Raw genomic sequence first — 4190 nt, forward strand, 5'->3', positions numbered from 1 at the left:
CCTTTAATGCGAGAGAAAATATTGATATACGGCATAATGAAATTTGTATTATGTTGTACTGCTGTCTAGGAGAAACAACCAAGTTATTAAAGAAATCTAAACTCTGTGTGTATTTATATATTTTGTGCAGATATAAATCTATTTTATCGTTTCACTTTGTCTCACTCCATGACAGCACAAAACCTTGGCCCAAAACTTTGATATAGTCCAAGCATAATTTTCAGCAACAGATTCATTCAGCCTTTAAACATGTGTGACTGGATGATGAATTAAGCCCCTCTGGGTGGAGGAAAAATATTGTTAGGGTTTGCGGGGACAGAATTTTTCAGGAGTGACTGAAGCTGCGCAAGGCTGCCAAGAATGCCAGAAATCCTAGTGGCGTGGGAGCAGCCGGCAACTTCTCTATTTTATCCTCTCGCTCTTGCTTTCTCTCTCTATCACTTTCTTCACCGTGTTTAACATTAACACTGCCCTCTACAGGCAGGCCACGCAATAACTGATGATGTAAGCACTTTTGCCTCCGAGCTGCCTATAGCTCATCTTTCCGTCTGCAGACTGAGGTTGTCTGATCTTCGAGACAGTAGACCCAACATAAGGACAGGCTGAATAGGCTATACAGACTTGTAGAATAGGCGGAATTCAATATAAAAATGCAGTTTAAGCTAAATTCAAGTAGAAAACAGAAAAAGATATCCTTCCACTGCATATATTGGTGGTGCTCAGCAGTGGACGAGAACAGATCAATGCTTTCTGTATTTACCCCATAAATAAAGAATTAATTATATAGCTTGATGGCAAGTGTGCATTGTTGTGAGCTAATGTTATATTTGTTTGGTGATTTGTTTATCAATCTGTTGTTCTTCAAGCTCGAGACCTTTGTACATCCACATGTTTCAATAAAGGTACAGTGTATGCATTTGTAGCCTAGTGGTTAGAGAATCAGACTTGTAACCCAAAGGTCACTGGTTTGAGTATCCCTGGGTGCTGCAGTAATAGCTCCTCACTGCAATATATGTGTGTTCACGACTCATTGGTGAGTAAAATCCAGGGATTTCGACTTTCGAGTATGCTTGACAATCATGTCACACTTACATTTTCACATAGATCCATTCTTTCCTCACTCACAGTCAACCGTAATGGCCTGGGGAGCACGGCAGCAAAAACATGTCCCTGTACACATACCTGGCCCTGCGTCGCCTGAACGCGCAAGTGGGTCCATGCATATCCTTTAGTGGGAGGCTGTGATTAGTGACTTTTTGTGCCGATGAGCGTGAAAATGTGTGTGTGAAAATACTTGAGAGCGTGACAGGTAATGTTTCAGAGCGGCTGTTTTAAAGGAGAGGAGGTCTACAGCACTGCTCAGAAAGGCCCAGAGGCTGCTCTTTACTAATTAACTAATTATTCTTATTTGTTCCTCGCCTGAACCCATGAGTGTTGTACCTCACTAATGGCCTGTTACAGGCCCATAAAAATGTATACAAAAATATATGTGAACGTGCCTGTAAAATACATTGATTCTGTATTTTGGTTATAATTGACACTGCTATAGATGTTTAGAGACAGTGAGTTCCAGTCAGGGACGTACTGGGACTGAAATTCAGCCCGGGACTTTAAGATGGAGAGGCCTTTTACGCAAGTGCCCTTGGTGCACGAGCAGGATTTTTTGCAGTTATTTTAATTCTAGTAGTGTTTTTATGGTATGAACTTGAAGAGAATCAGATTATGCTGAAGACCTAAAAGAAACTTTAGGATAACACCTGCCTCCTCAGGTTGTATAAGCAAGTCACCACTGCACTAAACACAATCAGGTCAGCAAAACCTAATCTCGAACACATAAGTCACAGTATACTGCTAACTACCAGCATGTCATGTGTACAGTCAGTTGGAGTGATAAAATTGTTACAATTACTCACACATACCCACTCAGATAATCAAAAACTACAATATAGTCCTATAAAATAGAGATTGTGTGTGTACGTACTCACTTTCAACTCTCCCTGGCTCCACTTCCCCTGTGCTGGACCCTGCCTCTGCTTACTGATTGTACAGCTACATATGCATGAGAAGAACATCAGTAATAAATATGACTAAGAATAATTCCTTTTTTTAATTCAATCTGTGCTTAAGTCAGGTTATAATCTAGTAAGTGGAACTATTGCATTTTATCCTATATGTAAATATGTAATAATGTGCTGTATTTTTCTATTTGTGTGTCCTTAATAAAGCTTTGATTGATTGATATGCCTACCCTGCTGAAAAAAAACAGCATCAAACCAGCATGGGAATTATGCTGGTCTATGCTGGTTTGATGCTGGTTTAGCTGGTGGTCACCAGCATACCAGCACCAAAACACAACATATGCTGGTCTTGCTGGTATGCTGGTTTTTCCAGCAGGGAAAATTATTGCCTACCCAGCCCTGCACACTGACCCATCACTGTTTTTGTACTGGTTCCATTCTCCTCCTCCTCTTGTTCTGCTTTCCTTCCTCCTCCTCATCAATATGACTGCAAGAGTCATCATCAACCTGTCTCTCTCCATCAGTGACCTTAACAGCTAATATACAGACAAGAACCAGTAGTGAAGCAACACAGACAGAGAAATATATATTTAAAAGTTGACTTTATCAAGTTTTTCAACACAGCTACCAGATCCGTGTACTATAGTGGAGTGAATAGAAGACGTTAGCAGATGGCCAAATATAAAGTGACCATATATACGTATTAGTATATTATTAGTGCAACCAAACGCAATTACCAGACATTTTGATGCTGGGAAACTGTTTTGATAAACTTACTGAGTTGCTAACACGTTAAAACCATTGGGGAACAACACCACTTCTGTTGCCAAAATACGCACGCAGGCTATTTCATCAATTTCATAAGCGGGATAATGTAGAGCGAGGCGGTTCTTATAGCGAATACAACCAAGCTCCGCTTTGCGTGGGGTCCTGATAAGCCTGTCGGGGTTGTATTCGCTATAACAACCGCCTCGCTCTACATTATCCCTTATATATGCCTATATTTAAATGCAAATATAAATGATTTCAGTGTATAATAGATGCATCACTAATTGTGCACCTGTCCTGTCCATGCTGCTGGTCCTTCCTCATCTGCACCTCCTGCCACAGCGTCCTTTTGACCGCGAAAAAGGTCTGTTAATTTGGCGCATTTAGCTGCCTCTTGTGCCAACATTTTTATGTTTTAGGCCCCACCCATTTCTTTCTCTTCTTTTCGCAATTTTTACCGTCGTGTCTATGTTGCATTCACACGAATCCAAACCTGACCAAAAGTAAACTCTTTTGATCGGCGCCTTTGAGCCAATCGGATGTGAGGAAAACCGAGGATCAGTCCAAGTTGGGAGGGGCCGCTCTTATCTCCCCTCAAGATTTGAAGAATTGGTTTGGCCCGGTCTGAAACAGACACAGCGTTCCGCTGCAGCTGAGCGCCTGGTCAGGCATTAAAAAAAAAACTTTTTGACCTCCGGCCGGTTCGGCCTGAAATGGACCGGCCGTTCGGGATTGCTCCCGGAACTCCCGATGGCCAGTCCGCCCCTGGTTCCAGTGTTGAGGGTAAAGGGACGGTTATAGTTGTGCGTAGGTCCTACGGCGTAGGTTCCGCATCGGTTTTCATTTATACTTTTGCATCGTCGTCCGCGTCGACGTGCAAACACACGCGCAGACCGCTGGTAGGCAGTATCCATGCGTGTAACCATAGTAGCAGCGCGACCGTAAAAGAAGAAGAAGCTTGGCAAGTTTAACCCACAAACTAAGAAGAAACAACAACTTGTTGTGTATGATTTGAGAAGACCAGCAATGATGGAAGTAAATAAACAGTGACTTTTATTGCAGTTTGAGATAAATCAATCCTCAACTTGACTACGCACAGGCTACGGATAGCCTACTTACACACGACTATAAATCGGGCTTAACGCATTACAAGTAATAATATTACTTTTCTGAAGTAACCCATTTACCGAGCCCCTAAGGTGACATTGGAGTAAAAAAAAATTAAGTTTAGTTTCATGTGTCACGTAAAACTTTCGCGTGCTCAGGTGTAACTTTCGCGTGCTCACGTGTAACTTTCGCGTGCTCGCGTGAAACTATCATGTGCTTACGCGAAACCTTCATGTGCTGAATTTTTTTTAAAGTTTAGTTTCGTGCACACACGTAAAAAACTATTGCGTGTGCACA

At 41.9% G+C, this 4190-nt stretch overlaps 1 long non-coding RNA gene across 1 annotated transcript; it reads right to left on the reverse strand.

The window, feature by feature from the left end:
* Window positions 1-1579: 1579 nt before the first annotated feature.
* On the reverse strand, window positions 1580-3551 carry LOC141365193 (uncharacterized). Its single transcript, XR_012370368.1, has 3 exons — window positions 3079-3551; window positions 2430-2554; window positions 1580-2049 (listed from the first exon to the last, which is right to left on the reverse strand). It is a non-coding gene; the product is annotated as an uncharacterized lncRNA (long non-coding RNA).
* Between the last annotated feature and the right edge of the window lie 639 nt (window positions 3552-4190).

The sequence above is a fragment of the Misgurnus anguillicaudatus genome, chromosome 7 (assembly GCF_027580225.2).
Source record: "Misgurnus anguillicaudatus chromosome 7, ASM2758022v2, whole genome shotgun sequence".
In the NCBI taxonomy this organism is placed as follows: Eukaryota; Metazoa; Chordata; class Actinopteri; order Cypriniformes; family Cobitidae; genus Misgurnus; species Misgurnus anguillicaudatus.